A 17,419-nucleotide genomic window follows, 5' to 3' on the forward strand; every position below is an offset into this window, starting at 1 on the left:
AATAAGTTTTTTATGTATAGTGATCATCGGGTTTTAAGAACTGTTTCCTTGGGGAACGGGTCAAAATTACACGAAGGCAAAATTGCACGAAGGTCAATTGTGTAAATTTATCACGAGTCACAGTTTTACACGGAGGGTCATTTTTATTTGTGTTAAAATGTCTTCGTTCAAAATTGACCCTCCGTTCAAAGTTGTCAAAAGTAAATTTGTATACTATTTGTATCAGAGACAGACATTTAAGTTTAACTGGAAAAATCTTTTACTTAACTATTTACTTATGTTGAAGTTTTATCAAAAATAATTTTAATGATAATAATAAGACAGTGTAAATTTTCCAGCTGTTCAGTTACACCTCAGTTCTCACGAAGTTCTTTAAATTTACACAGTTCTTACACACAGTTCTTGATTTTTGAGATTATTTAAATAAAAAGGACATAGAGGGGAGTAAATACCTTTTATATAAAGGTTTTGACTTATGACATTAAAATATAAAATATTAGCTATCAGATAATTTTTGATTATTTTTTGAAATTATATTTAACTTTAGATTTAAGTAATCAAAGTTAGAGAGTTCAATAGGTTACTTGTGGAAGGTGCAAACTCAAAATGCATAAAAAAAGTAATTCAAAAGAATTCTCCTACAGTTTTTGAGCAATTGTTAAAGTCTTTCTCAGTCTATCTTCTATAAGTTATATTCTATAAGTTATATTATAAAAATTTATGAAACACATTTTTTAATAGCTTACCAAAGATTATTTTTCTCAAAAAAAAAAAATGTTGATTTTTTTAAACTTTGGTCATAATTGATATTATTTTTCAAATCAACTTCCTACAATATTATTAAAAAAATATTTTTAAATCTTAAAATAAATTACTTTATAGATAAAGAAGGACATTTTAGTAAATTTCTATTTTGTATATATTTATCAGTATTTTTTTACAAAACTACATATATCTCAAAAGCTTTTATTCTATACACAATTTGTCTCACAGTGTGGGGGTGGGTTTTAGTATCAAAATAACATAAAATATTTTTGAGGCCAGATTTGTTAATAAAAGGCTTTAAACATCAATAGAACTCTTTAATAACTAAACTTTAAATAAAAAGTTATTTCATGATCATTACTGTGTAGAATACTAGAAATAAAATTAAGAAAACATATTAAATGATTTGTTATTAAAAAGTTGAGTTTTATTAAGTTTTCACAACATTTTTACGGAACATGTTTGGCAAAATTTTCTGTAAACATGTCTGGATATGCATTTTTTAGATAAGTTTAAAACATATTTTTTCATAAAATAATATAACTGCTGTATATTTTGCAATGCATAATAAAAAATAAAAGCTCAGCTCCTCTTTTTCTGCTTTAAGTTTTTTTAAAAACTTTTCTTCACTTTTAAAATGACTACAAAGGCGACCTGCCTATGCTAAACTGCTACAATGATTTTGGCACGTTATTTTTTAACCTTTTTACATACTTCAAGTTTATTTTCAATGGGTGCAACTCTTTTTTTTTTTTGATGTCTTGTGCATTTCTAAAACCTGGTGTGTTGAGTGTGTAAAAATTATATAACTTATAAGTAAATATTGAAAAATTGTCATGCAGCTCATCTTAAACAAAAAATTTTTGAATTAACAAATTTTATAATATAGTTTGAATTAAAATTCAATCATAAAACTATACAGTCATATTCTAAAAAAAACTTTAAATTTAAATAACTATAACAAAAACTTGAAAAATTTTAATAAAAAACATTAAGATACGTTTTAAATAACATTGTTAATTATTTTTTAACTGACTTACTTTACATACAAAGGTTTTTGATAACTAAACTAGTTTTGACATAGTTTGAGTGTAAGCTTTATTAGTATTATTACGCCATAAGAATTAACTAAATTATTAAATTAAGAATTTATAAAATCACTTAAAGTTTTTTTACAGCATAAAAATTTGTATCACTCAAAAATATTTGTGTTAGTATTATTAAGTATAATTTAATTATCGACTGAAACTGCCCGGATAAGTGAGCGTCCGGACAAGTAACGTTGGACACCCCTACGCCCTTAAAAATTCTTGTTTTTTTTCACAACCTCTTAATTTTTGTCAAAGTAATAACTAACTTATTTACTTTTAAACAATTATTAATGATTAATTTAATCAGTCTTGATAAGTTTTTTAACCAAAACTTTAATTATAATGCACAAAATAATTAAACAGTATTAAATTTCAATTTGTTTTACTATGAAGAAAGTTAAGAAATGTAATTAAATTAAAGCAATGTATGGTAGTGTTTATAAAATTTATACATTTTTCAGATATCACTAGTTCTTGATTCAAAAATGAAGCTTTCTCTTAATACCATCTAAGTTCTGCTACGATCAATTAAGAAAACCTCATCAAAAAAACCAGTTGTGTGTAAGTTTTTGTTGTGTTGTAACTAAATTTGTCTTATCAATACAAAAGGTATCAAAATAAAATTTAAAACTTTAACAAAATATCTGATATCTTATCATTGTTTATTTTTTCAAGTGAAAGAACCGTTTTTTATTATCAAAGTTTTTTAATTTAACAAAATTTATTTGAAATCTATTCTAAAAGTGTTTTCTTAATGGTTTGTTCAATATAATTTCAGCTATCTTTGTGTAATTTTTGTGTAATTACTTTTTATTATTAATTAATATTTCAACTAAAAACATTAAAATACATAAGTAAATTTTAAATTGTTTTTTGCATGTATGAAATACCTAATCTTTTTAAAATTTAGTTCTATGTATATGGCCATAAACAACTTTCTCTCTGTAGAAAGCTAGAATGAGTAAAAGTATACAATTTCAAATCCATCTAAACGTTGATATTTTTGAAAAATATTTATCTATGTTTTATATTGATATGTGAACAACTTTTTTGCCTTGTGGCTTTTAAACTTAAAAACTATGTCTTACTTAAGTTATTAATAATTAAAAAAATCTAATTGTGAAAATGTAGCTATGTAGTGGGTTACTGTCAAGTTTGCACGAGCGTACAAAATTGCACGAAGATACTTTTGCACGAAGACACTCTTGCACGAGGGGCTAAATTGCACGATGATACTTTTGGACGAAGGGTCTTTTTTGCACGATCAGACAATTTTGCACGGGTTATGTATTTTCTTTATATTTTTTCAGTTTTTTTTTAAAACTTAAATATTTTTATTTTACTTACATTTAATTTTTTATTTTATATATATTTTTAAACTTCTTACCCCTAACTATTACCCTCGGTCGGTAGATTTTTTTTAATGTATTTTTTTTATAACAATCTTTATTAGTTGTTTTTCAATTTTTATTTTTACTATCACTGTTACCCCTAAACCTTACCCTCAGTCAGTAACTTTTTTTTCTTTTTATTTTATAAAATTATCTTTTAGTATTTTATTTATTTTATTGTTTTATTTTTATTTTATTTTTGTTATTTTTTTTAATCTCGTGCAAAAATATAACTCGTGCAAAATTGACCCTTGGTGCAAAATCGTCTTATTGCTCTTTTGTTCCCTCGTGCAAATTGGCTTCGTGCAATTTTGTTCTTGTGCAATCTAGTCTTCGTGCAATTTAGACCCGTACCCATATGTAGTGTTTAATATTTATGACTTACTGTTCAAATTCAGTTTACATACTGACTTGATATCTTTTATATTTATCTACTTGTTTATATTTAATTGTGTCATTTTATGGAATTTTCAGAATCTTATTTATATATTCTTACTTTTGAGGTAATAAGTGTTTAATTTTTACTAGTTTTTTGTATTCAACAAATTTAATATTGGCATTTAAAATACATTAATTACTTTTAATTCATAAAAAACTATTTTTTTATCAAGATTCTATAATTGTTATCTTTTTAACACTTATATGTATCTTTTTCATTTATAAATATATATTTAACGTGCTTTCAATAAATTTACTTTGAATTTTCTTTTTTATAATACAATTTTGCTGAATACACCAGGGTCGTAGCCAACTCAGAATAATTTGAAAAATGTAATAAAAAAATTGTAAAAATCAGGTTTTTTCAGTGTAGTTCAGTTCGTTTTTTTTTTAACTCAGGTTAGTTTTTGTTATATTTGGAAATAAGATTCTTTTTTTTTCAATGATTTTATACTTTCAGTTAATTAATATTGTGCTATTAGTTTTTTTTTAATAATTTTCACCTGCTTAAATTGATAAAGCAATTTATAAATGTTTTACCTTTTGTCTTATTATAACAGTATTAATGGGGTGTATGTAGATTATAAAGTATTTAATTAGTTTTTTTAAAATAACCATGTACGTACAATTGGCCATATTGTAGTTAGAAAGTCTAATTAAATATCTATATCAATAACAAATATGTTTTTTGTCTATTATATATTATTAATATAAATAAAAAAACAAGCTCTAGTTCTTGTATGTAGGTGTCAAATATGCACGAGGGGTCACTTTTCACGATGACACTTTTGCACAGGTTGATATTTACTTTAATTCTTATTTTTTAAATATTTTTAGTTATTTCTGTTTTATATTTACTACCACTGTTACCTAACCCTTACCCTCGGTCGGTTATATTTTTCTTCTTCTTTTTTTGTTCTTTATAATTTTTTTTTCTTTTATTAATAATTTTTGTTTTTTATTTTTCCATTTTATATCTTTACTATCACTGTTACCCTAACCCTTGCCCGAGGTCGGTAACTTTTTTTTCTTTTTGTTATTTTATTAATATTTTTTTATTTTTTCTGACTTTTTATTTTATATTGTTATTTTATTACTCTCTTGCTTGACTCTTTGTGCAATCAAAATAGGTTGATACTCTGTGCAAAAATGTCTTCATGCATATTTGACCCGTTCCCAATTCTTGTAGCTATGTGAAAAACTCTTAAACTTATCTAACAGACCTACATTTAAAGAAAAAATACTTAATAAATGGTAAACATTAACATTTCCAAGATCATTAAATTACTTTTTTTTTCAACTATGGAAAGTAAACTACTAATGACTGAGCTAGAAAAGCTAGAAAATATTTGTACAAACACTTACTAAAATCAATTATTTAGTATAAAATTATTGTTGACTGGTACACTATTGAAATATTTTGTTCAAGTTTAGATACTTTGTGATTTTAAAGCTTGCATAGTTAATACCTGTGAAATCTTTATAAAAACGTTTTCAGTGTTGAATTTTAATAACACGTAATGTTTTGTTATGTTCTGTTCATGTAGCACTCTGCTGCGGTTAGCGGTAGAGAGTCGCCTTCTTACATTCTCTTCTCTCAAATTATTTCATGTTATAAGCAGTTAATGCACTTAGATGTGGCTTTTCTTTTTGAGCTTGCTTTAGCTTTTACTTTAGCTTTGTGTTTGTTCCTTATGAGCAACCATGCTTGTTAAACTTATTTGATTATTTTTAACTTGACTGTTAAGCCGAAGTATTTTATTTCTTATTTTTTTATTTTGCTAGTACAGTGTTGTATTTTTTTGACATTTAATCATTGTAAATACATTCTCAACTTACAGACTCGATTTCAGTTGTATAAGTAGTATAAGTTATCTACAACCTTATAGGTAACCTTATAAACCTACTTTAGTTAAACGATAGTATAAGTTCAGTTAACACTTATAAACCTACTATATTAATTAGCTTAGTCAGTCTAAGCATTAGCTTAACAACGAACCATAGGATTCCTATATATTAGCGCGTCATAGTCAGTAACCGCCAGGCCCGCGTTAGATATATAACCTAGCATATATCCTAATTGGTTTATGGTCCTAGGACCTGGTGCACGAAAAAACCTCTCGATTATCGAGTCGCATACCACTTGTTTACCTTTTAATCTCTTGTTAGGTGTATATATATGTAAATATATATAAGATGTAACGTTAAAAGGCTTTAAATCCCGGATATCCAGATAAGCTAAGCTAATCGGAATATATACCACAGATGTTTTTGTGTCAAAACTTTGTTCCGACTAACGGCGTTTCTCTGCTCTCAAATAAATTTAAGAACAGATCTACGGAGTCTCAAAAAAGAGTATTCTTAGAGCTTTTTTGAGACTCCGTAGATCTGTTCTTAAATTTATTTGAGAGCAGTGAAACGCCGTTAGTCGGAATAAAGTTTTGACACAAAAACATCTGTAAATATATATATTATAAATACTATAAATTTTCTATGTCTTATTAATTGTAATTAAGTAGTTTTGTAAAGCATAATCTATTTGATACTAAAAACTTTAAGACTTTTACTTTGTTTTATATTTTAGTAAATAGTGATATATATGAAATATTTTATACCAATTTGATTTTTCAAAAGTTTAAAAACTGTATTTGAGAGTTTATCTATTAACTTTATGAATTTTTGAATTGGTTTTGTGTTAAAGGGACCTCATTTAATAATAAAATGTTCCATTTTTAAATTGGAAACACTCTTTTGTTGGGCAAGCTTGTAAACAACAAATTAGATGTTTACAAGTTTTACTACATTAAGTTTGAAATTGGTTGCTATAGAGACCTATCATCAGCTAGCTTAATCATTTGAGATGAAGGACTGTAGAGTGTAAACTTACTGGTTGCAGCAAAGAGTTGGACAGTGACAGTCGATTGCCATCCAGTGAACTCATCTACCTTTGTAAACTTCTTATTTCAAAATATGACAGTATTTATAAAATTTTATTGATTTTTTTTGAGCCTAATTTTTTTAGTGTGATATTTGACAAATTTAATTATTTTCTCTTTATCTTAAATTTTATAACAGTTAATAAAGTTTTATTGTTTTTTTAAACCTGAGTTAATTTTTGTGATATTAGTCTAATTTAACTACTTTATTCTTTTAAAGTTTTTGTATTTTGTTTTAAGTTTGTTTACTTTTGAGTTTTTAGTATATAAATACCTGTTAATTAACTTTTACAAATTTATCAAAGTTATTGCAAATTTATTTCCCAAACAGTGTATACATTTATCCTAACTATTTTGTATTCTTTACTTAACCTAATCATAGTTATTAAATATGTTTTGTTTAACTAAATTTCCAACTATAACAAAATAATATGCCTCGTGTCGTTAGTCCAAATCCAGAGTGTCTGCTAGACACTATGGTTCAAACGCGAGCAAAGAGTGCTCGCATTCAGAGCTAAAGGTCTCTTAGCTAATAGTCAACTCTTAAACCCATCCCCTTCTTAATAAACCGTTGGAAGTTGGCGTGCCAACAACCTATGGTTTCATTGTCTTACATTTTTAATCGGTTATCTTACTTATGATAATTTTTTTACATATTTGTTATATTTAAAGTTTATACTGATAATTTTTTATATGTTAAAAATACAACGAAAACATAATGTTTTTAGATGTTTATAATTATATATCTATACTTTCTAATTTTATAAGTGTTTGACATTTTAAATTGAAACCATTAATCTACATAACTTTAGCAAAACCGCTCAGCAACCCGCGATAATTTAACACCCGAACACAATTCCCACCCGATCAAATCTGAGAGTCGCTTACTGACCAAGGTTTAAAAGTAACAGTGATAGTAAAAAATATATTAATATTTAATAAGAATAAAAGATAAGAATTAATTAATAAAATAAAAACAAAATTTAGATAATAGTAAGTATACCATAATCCTAAACTGTTTTTGAGGTCTTAAATTATCGATTTTTTTATTATAAAACTATAAATTATCATAGGTAACTCTCATAACCAGTGATCTACCGAATCCAAAAACTTTGGATCCGGCCAGATTTGAATCGAATGTTTTAATAATTGGAAATCTAAGGATTTAATTTGCTTGTAATGTAAATACAATACATGTTTACTAATAATAAATATGTACAGAAACCTCTCGCGAATCTACGAATTCGTTTGGTTACGCACTCTCGTCGAGTTACGCATTTTATAATTAAAAAAAATAAAAATTAGGTTTTTACAGGATTCCAGCTTTTTTTTGCACGAACAAAGTAGAACTGAAAAAACTTTCTATACACATAAACAATTTTATTAAAACATTCTCACATTTATGTACAACTTGAATGAAAACTATTTTTGTAACAAAATACTGTGGGAAAGTTGCTAAACTAGTTTATCAAATGCATTTAAAAAAACAATCAAAATTGTATTGGGTACTTGCTACCTCTCGTTTAGTTATGTAGATTCGCGAGAGGTGACTGTATTTTATTGTTGCTTATTTATTTGCATATTTGAACAATATCTTTTACGTGTTTATAAATAAATCCGTTTTTATTGTATAAATAAATAATTTTAAAAACGAACAAAAAACAAAGGTCTTGCTAAAATAACAAATAAAAAACCAAGCTACATACACAAGAACTTAGTTTAAATTTTTTGATATTCATGCTAGCATGATTAACAATTAGTTTGTATTTTCGTTATTTGTGTTATGTAAAATAAATAAATTGTCGACTATAATAGATGCTTAAAGCAGAAAACAAACCACAAATAAAGTTGAAATACTTTACGTCTAACTCAAGACTAAATTTTTACTGTTACCATAAACAAACTAAAACATTAACTTTCGCAAGTGATAATCTGCAAAGTACAATTTGAATTAATGGAGCCGTAATAAACTGAAATATAGTATTAACTATGGTAAAGGTTTAAAAAAGTATAGGAATCAAAATTGTTTTAAATGTTATTAAAATTGACTTAAGATTACGCTTTCACAATAATTAATTACAAAGAAACATAAATTAACTAAAGAGACTGTTTAAAAATATAAAGTGAACTAAAATTGCAAAAGATGTTCTACACTCTTATACTACAAAAAACAGTTCTACTTTTTTAAATTGTGGTGGAGGATTTAAAAGCTTTTCGGTTACATATTTGTTTATGTATATTTAACAGCTTTAGAAATTTTTTTTTCAGAATACACAGAAGATGATAGTGCAGAAAGATATTTTCTTTCAAAGCTGACAAGATGTGGGTATTTTGTTTTGTTCAAATTCCTCCACTTTAAGATCAAAATTTGCAGATGGTTTTGGTTTCTCTGATGTCAATATAGGAGAATCACCACTTTTTAGCCACACAACAGACTTTAATTTTAGCAGTCAGGGTTGCCACTGGTTTTTGAGAAATTTTTTCCAGGTTTTCTGAATTTTTCCAGGTTTTTGAAAGTACACTACTTTAAATGTGTTTTTTAGCTTAAAATTTTTTTTGTGATGATAATTTTTTTTGATCTATATCAGCAATTCTTAAAATTGGGTAAACTTAACCTTGGGGGTAAATTTCCTTGTTTTAGGGGGTAAATTTTATTTATTACAGTCATGTAAATCAATATTTATTAACTTATTTTTTAGTTTATAAATTAGTGTTTAACTGTTTTTTTTTTAGTTTAAATGAAATCTTTAGTTTTTACAATTTTTTTATTTAATAAGTTTAGAATTTATAAAATCTAGCTTTTTTCCTCAAAATTAAGCACTATTTTGTAATACCTTTTAAAAAGGGGTAAAACATAAAAAAAAGGTTAAGAACCGCTGATCCATATGATAGGTTTTTAGTGTCAAATCAAAATTATACTACTTAACATGTAAAATGTCAAATTCCAGGTTTTTTTATGATTTTTGTTCAAAGTTCCAGGTTTTTCCAGGTTTTGTGGCAACCCTGAGCAGCTCTTTAGTATAATTTTTGGGATAAGAAGGGAAATTGGATCGTTGATCAACAACTGTTGTGACTATCAGTAATTTGTTGTCATTCAGGTCTAAGTTGTTGTTATTTATATAGAACTTCCTTTCGCAAGTCTCTCATATTTTTTTTGGCTAAAGTTCTACAAACATTAAATACTTCTTCTGAACTTTCGATAAAAGTTAACAGACTTCGTCAGTGATCGTGCATGCGGGATCATAATTGAGAAAAATGCATTATTTTTACTACACAAAATACACTCTTTTGTTACAACAAAAAAATTTCGAGCAGTAGAATGATGTGACTGACCAGTTGCCATTCTTCAGCTGTGATAATCAAATCGGAATCGAATTTATAGTTATGCACTTAATGCTGGACACTTGGTTTTAGATTTTTCAGTTTCAGCATAAGGTAAGTTGAGTTCCGCTTTGTGTCCACACTTTGAACAAGTAGCAAGGCTTTTGTTTTGTGAGTGCGGGGTCAAAACCTATCTGCAATTTTTTGAATGAACGTATACGAAGCATGTGACAACTCATTATATATTTTCAGCCTCAGACTATCCTGAGCCTACGGAAGCATGGTTTCATTAAAGTACTTAGTTTTCGGTAATTTCGTATATTGACTCTAATTCACCTAAGAGTTATATGAACCCTTGATCATATGCAACTAAAAAAATTTGATTGTCTATAGCAATCATACTCATGATTTTTTGTTGAACTTTAATTGGTTCAGAATCGTAAATGTCCAAGGGTTTGTTAGACTAATTAATATCAAGGCTAGCTGACATATTACCTGACAGCTTCAATCTTTTTTTTTTCGGAGTTAAGGGCGTACCACAACTTCCATCTTTGTATAATGATGCTATTTGAGACTTTTTGTAACTCTTGCTGTGTTGAGTTTTCAAATGTTTGTGCATGGAAGAAGTAATATAGGACTGAGGGTAATTCCCTCTTTTGATCCTAGTTCTGTAGATAATGCATACTACGATGGACTTATCTTGTAAACTGGTATTAAAAAAATGCAGAATTATTAAAGACATTGTTAAAAGTGCATAATAAAATAACTATAGGATAATAATATATTAGTACTAAAATCAAAATGCACTAGATCTTAATTCAAAATATTTATTTAATTTCTCTTTTGTGTAAAGTGTAAACTATACTTTGATAAAGCTGTTAAAATAGGTCGTAATTTTTTTTTTAAGTTATATTTTTAATTAAATCAAAATGATTACATAAAAAAAACTAACTGTATTTTAAACTATTAAGCAAAACCTGATACTAACAATTACAAATCAACTTATCTTCAAATTATCATTAAGCTTATGCTATTAAAAAGCTCAAGTTTTTTTTATATTGACCTAGTGAGTCAAACTTATTTTATGAAGTTTACGATTGAAATACGGTGTATTTTAGTATTTTTATGTATATTACATTCTTGACAGCACAACAACAAAAATAATTATATATAAACATAACAATATATTGTTTATTGAACGAAAAAAAAAGCGCCCAAAAAATTGGTCTAAGGACCTGGTGTACGAAAAAACCTTTCGGTTACCGTGTCGTACACCAGGATACAGTTTAATGTCATGTCCAGGACAGTATAGAGCTAAAAGTATGCGGATATATTTCGATATAACTTATACAGGGTTCTCATTTCCCAGTAAATCCCTATAAATTTGCAATATTCTGAAAAGTCCCTTTAAGTCCCTATAAAAGATTTAAAAATGTGTGAAAATTACATTTTTTGCTCAGTGATTGAAATTTGAAAGTCAAAACAGCGAAACCGCGTAGTGAAAAAAGGCGTAAAAACAAATAAATAATTTTTTAAAATTAAAATATTTGCAATTCCAGTATAGAACTGTGGCTATATGGCGCCACCAAGCGAATGAATATTTTCCTTTTTTTATATTAAACACAATTTGTCTAAAGTTTGCTTATTTAACTAAACTTAGAGCTCAAAAACCCTCAAACTTTCGTAAATTTCTTATTAAGACTGTGCTTATAAACGGTTAATGACATATTTTACTTTATTTACTTAAAAATACGTTTGTAACGGTTAAAATTCTTTTTTTTTTGATTATTTCCCTATAGATTTGCTTTATTTTGTAGATTTCCCTATACATTAAAAAATAATAGTGGAAACCCTGCTTATACTTTTCTTATTTTTGAATGTTAGTTTTTTTTCTTATTAGTATAAATATTTGATATTAAGTAAAACACGATCTCCAAAATTGAAACATTACAAGATAGCTTTATAAAATTGTTAAAAAAAAATTGTTTTAATTTGGTAACGAGCCATTCACTATTTATTATAAGTATACAATAATTAACAGTTAAATGCTTGCTGAAAATAATAAAACCTAACATACAAATTAATTAAAAGTGTTTGTTTTAAAACAATACCTCCGCACTAAAACATTAAGTTAGCCATAACAGTTATGTAAAGGTTTTGTCTTTAACGATAACAATTTAAGGTCTCACCTTATTGCTAATGATATAACTTCGATTGTTTCAAGATTTTATTTTCAATACAACGTTTCACTCTAAAACAAGATCATCAAATAATAATAAAAACTAGTTATAATATTGATATTAACTGATAACATCTGTTTTGAGTAGTACACTGTTTTGAAAATAAAGTGTTAATATATTTGAATTTATAACACTTAAGTCATAAACTAAAGTTATCAATTTAATAAATAGTCAAATATTAACATAAAAGTATATAGCTATAAGTATGAGGGTATCTGCTTTAATATTACCTACTTATAAACTGTTTAAGTTGCATTTTTTTCTTTTTTTGTATAAGTAACTGACCTTTAAATAACAAGTCTTAAATAAAAAAGCCTTTTTAAAACTAATATTTTTTATTTCAACTAACATCCTCTTCAAAAAAGACACAATAACATGATAAATTAAAAACAAAAGGAAAATTTAGATATACAAAACCCTCCAATCCTGGCCACAAGCCATTCACTACACAATTAAATAAATAATCAATAACATCTAAATGGATGCTGAAAATCCTATTAATCAAACAAAACATACTTTAAATAATTACATGATTGTTGTAAACTAGACCTCTTTACTAAAAGACAACATGAATTTAACCATAAAATGTATGTCGTAAATTAACAAGGTAACCTTAAAAGAGATGGTTAGAAAAAAAATCATCGTTAGGCCTGAGCTATCCAGATAAGATTTTACTTAACTAAGGTGATCTGAGAAATACCTTACTAAAACAAATAAAATGAATTACCTACAAGAAAAAAATATTTTTTATATTTTCGCAAGAGATAGGCCAAAATGTTATTTGAACCGAGCTAGGTTCAATAGCAAAGATAAAAAACTGTAGTGATAAACTAAATATAGGATGAAAAAGTAAGATCAGTTGTGCAAAAAGCTGAGATTAAACGTCTTAACTAAGTACTTAACTTTATTAGAGAGTCTAACAAAATTAATCGATCCTATTATTATACTGTTTGCAAAACTCTATTTTTAAAAGGGCTTTTATAAGTCGCGGGCGTAAAAATTTCCATAAAATAAATTGAACTCAGTCCGCAGTTATTTAGAAAAAAGTATAACTGTTAATTAATAGTAACAATGATCCAATACTAAATAATAACGTGACTTTTGTTAAACTGCATTCAAAAATTTTTCCAGTGAAGTGTTCCTGAACTTTCTTTAAGTTTTATTTCTAATATAATATTAATTCAAAACTGTAAAAACTATAACAAAACTGTAATTTATAAATTTAGAAACTTTATGAAATATATACTGTTTAATTTTATACCTTCTTTCTTACTTATTTATATGAAGCAGAGAAGCTTGTTTTCATATCGCATATGCATTATTCTATTAAAGACATTATTGATATTTTATTATTTTTTAAACTGTAAGATAAAAGAGTCAAAAAGACTTTTCTTTAACTAATAAGATGCTAAAAAGCGGTAAATACTTTTACACTTTAGATTTTTATAAACTATAAAAAAATAACTTAGGTATCAAAAGTCATACACACATTAAAAAACTAATATACTAACTGAGTTAAAGAATTTTTTGAAACCCATAAAACCATTATTTAAATTTAAAACAATAATAAAAAACAAATACTGGTGAAAACTCTAGAATCCATCAATGTTCGTATTTTATAACTATCTACTTAGGAAATTACTCGTTCAGATTCTTAAAACGAATAATTGATTGTTTTTGAAAAGTACAAAGTAAAAAATACCAACATTATTACTAAAAAAGTGTTCAAATGCTACTAATCAAAAATATTAGACTTAAGTGTCATAAACAAGTATACCTGCTTGTAGGCAAGAGCATTTCCTACATAGGAAAGAAATCGGGACAAATATTTTGAAGAGTTGTTTTTTTTTAGTGCTAAACCGTGTTAAAATTCAAACATTGAGAATAATTTGAAACTTCTAGAGGTGTGTTCGAAGAGCTCTTAATTTAGAATTAATGTTAATCGAAAAAAAAAACCGAAGTAAAACACACAAGTAACCGCAAGTTAAAAGATAAGTTAATTGACATCAGGGGCGTAGCGTGGGGAGGGACACTGGCGCATGCGTGCCACCTAAAAAAAAAAAAAAAAAAAGAATATACTATCTTTATCCTTTGTTATTTATTTTCTCAGCTCAATTTGCTTTTTTCAACTATGTTTATCTAGTATTTGAAAAGTTAAACGAATATTTGAATACTAATCACCAAATATACTGATTCGGTGCGTAAGCATAAGTGTGTACCGACTTTGATGAAAATTTCAATAAGAAAAAGTTAATAAACTTCATAACAATTTAGACTCAAAAAGATCCCAACTAATGTAGTGCACTGCAGTATTACAACACTTATGATAGATTTTTCTACAAGCATGCTATCATTTTGCTAGTATGCTAGCATTTTGTAAACAAACCATAAAGCTAAACCTATCTTATAGTGATAATGATTCAAGAATAAACAAATAGTAATGAAAATAGCAATAAATAACTAACAATAAAGTAAAAATTAATTAATAATAAAAATAAAGATATCAATAACATGTTTTTATAAAACTTATAATAAAAAATAAAAAATATATAAGTAAACAGTTCATACTGGGATTATAGTGTTAATCTCACTATACAAAAAGTTTTGTTTAGATTTCAGTAAACTTAAAATTTTTAGCAAAAGTAGCTTCTTTTTTTATTAACATAATCAACAATTAAAATATTTTATTCTATCTGCCATAGAGTTTTCAAATTTATCAATTTTTCTAGCAAATTATTAAAAAAAAATTTCAGTCATACTATGAACGAATTTAAAGCAACTTGTAGATACAAATGTTTTACAATTAATTTTTAATCTAAAAGACAAAATTGATTGATTTTTTAATCTAAATTTATTTGATTTTAAATTAAATTTGAAAATGGTACTTAAAAAATTTTGTTTATACCAACTGTTTGTAACATTTTAAAAATGCTGTTCCTTAAAGATCTAAGATAAACTGGTTTTAAGATAAGGGAAAAGTTATATTTCTTGTAAGTTTTTAAAAGTTATAGATGTTTTTACTTTAGCATAAAATAAAATATTTAAATAATAAACTAAGATAACTGTTCCAAGCAAACTTAAGTTAATTTTTTTTTTTGTTATTTTGAGGAAATTTAAGAAAAAATTCTTCTTTTTATATTTGCAAATTTTGCTTGTTTTCTATTATTACAGTTTTAGACTTGGACAAGTATTCAAAAAAAAAGAAAATAAAAAGAATATTTTAAAATAGAAGAAAATTTGTCGTTCTTAATATCATTATTGTTAAAATTATTATAGTTCTTTCTCTTTTTTTTCTTGTTAAAAGCATAAATTTTACAGTATTTATCTTCATATTTTATAAAAGTTAAGTATAGTTAAAAATAACTTTTTTAAATTTCTTTAAAAAAATAAAATTTATATAGTTTAAACAAATAGTTTATTTATTTATTTAAATGTAAAACTGTTTTTACCGTTGAAGTTAAATTATTAAATAAAATAAAAATTACCTTTTTAACAAAAATACTTATAAAAAAATTTTTTTTTGTAAAAAAATTCAGCGTATTACATTTTACTTTCTTTAAAGAGGTTGTAACCTATAATTCAAGTATTCACACGTTTGTTATTAGTGTTGTTAGTTCTTTTAAAAGTTAATTTAAAGTTGTATATATATTTTTTAGTTCATATGTTACTTAACAAGGTTCATAGTACATTATTAAACACAAAATTCAATTAATTTTCGTTTAGTTTTATTTTGTTCCTTTTTCTTTTCATTTAATTGATTGTTCATTACTAAAGATTTAAATATTATATGATAAAAAAACTATGTGTAATAGCTCGTAAGAAACTTTATAAGCATGTGGTGACTCAATTACCGAAAGGTTCCTTTGTACACCAGGTACTTAGACCAAACTTTATGAGCGCTTTTTTATCGTTCAATGAACATTATTATTCTTATCATCATATCTTTACATTTTTTCAAACATTAAGTTTCTGATACCATTAGATTCGTATTTTATCGCATATAGATAAAAACCTAAACTTTAATCGTTAAGCATTCTTTATTTTTAAGTTAAAAAACAATAACAAAAGTAGATTACTTAAAACTTTAAATAACATTAAACTTATTTAATGTATAATAGAAAGCTTTAACAGAAGTTTACTTTTCAAATAATATTTTTTGAGCATTGAGTAAAATAATTATAAACTTTTTCAAGTGACTAATACATTGTTAAACTTGTATAAGTGGCAAAAATCCTCATTTCAAAAATTTATTAGTTAAAGTTTTAACTTAACAAATGTGCTCTTTCTGCTATGACGTCACAATAGAGCTCTATTATCTGTGACGTCACAATAGCTACCGTCAAATTATAACTTACACAACTACAAATATATTCAAAATCTGCACATCTCTAATCAAGATCATACTTTTAGGGATCATTTCTAAAGTGTGTGTCTCACGAACGTTATTTAACAATGACGGTCAACCTCTCACGATGAAGAATTGTGGAGTGGTTTTCTGAGCAGGAAAATGACTTCAGCTTGCTGAATGTCGTAATGACTGTTCCGCTGTTGTCATGGCAACAGTGGAGGGAAATCTCTCTTTCTGAGTGATAAAACCAGCCTTGAGAGGCTATTTTATAATCTCAACTCATTGGTAAATTATAGGTTTTAATGATATAAGCCTAAAATTAAGTTTATTAATTAATACAGTATGGACTAAACATTCTAAAACAATACAAAAGTATAAATACACGAGTATTTATATTCAACTTAAATTAGCTGGTAACACTTGTATAATCACTATCTTTTAAACTCGTGTATATACTAAGGTTAATAATGTTTATAAGAGACCTTAGACATATTTTTCAAGTAAAGAATCTCTGCTTTTCTTAAAAAAAAGAAACTGTATAAAAATTCAAAATAAAAATATTACTTTGAATTATACAGCTTAGTACTTTTCTATGTATTAATTGGTATCTAAAGTTGTCTACCTGCTTAAGAATATGGGAACGGGTCAAAATTGCATGAAGAATTCATTTTGCACGATTACAAATTTGCACGAGGGGACAAAACTGCAGTATGACAATTTTGCACGGAGAGTCAATTTCGCACGAGTGACAATTTTGCACGGAAGATAATTTTGGCATGAGAGTGAAAAAAATAAGTATAACCCTCTGCTGTTACATTTCTCTCATTGTTATGAGTCCCTAAAGTTGTAGGGTTGTTTGTTAACATGTCAGAGGCTGTATTCAGCTCTG

At 26.0% G+C, this 17,419-nt stretch overlaps 1 non-coding gene across 1 annotated transcript; it reads left to right on the forward strand.

Annotated features, from left to right (window-relative positions):
- The first annotated feature begins 16,576 nt into the window (after nt 1-16,576).
- On the forward strand, nt 16,577-16,773 carry LOC145841798 (small nucleolar RNA U3). The gene has a single exon (XR_014370174.1). It is a non-coding gene; the product is annotated as a small nucleolar RNA U3 (small nucleolar RNA).
- The last annotated feature ends 646 nt before the right edge of the window (nt 16,774-17,419 follow it).

Source organism: Thalia democratica, chromosome 7, assembly GCF_965202585.1.
Source record: "Thalia democratica chromosome 7, ktThaDemo2.hap1.1, whole genome shotgun sequence".
Classification (NCBI taxonomy): domain Eukaryota; kingdom Metazoa; phylum Chordata; class Thaliacea; order Salpida; family Salpidae; genus Thalia; species Thalia democratica.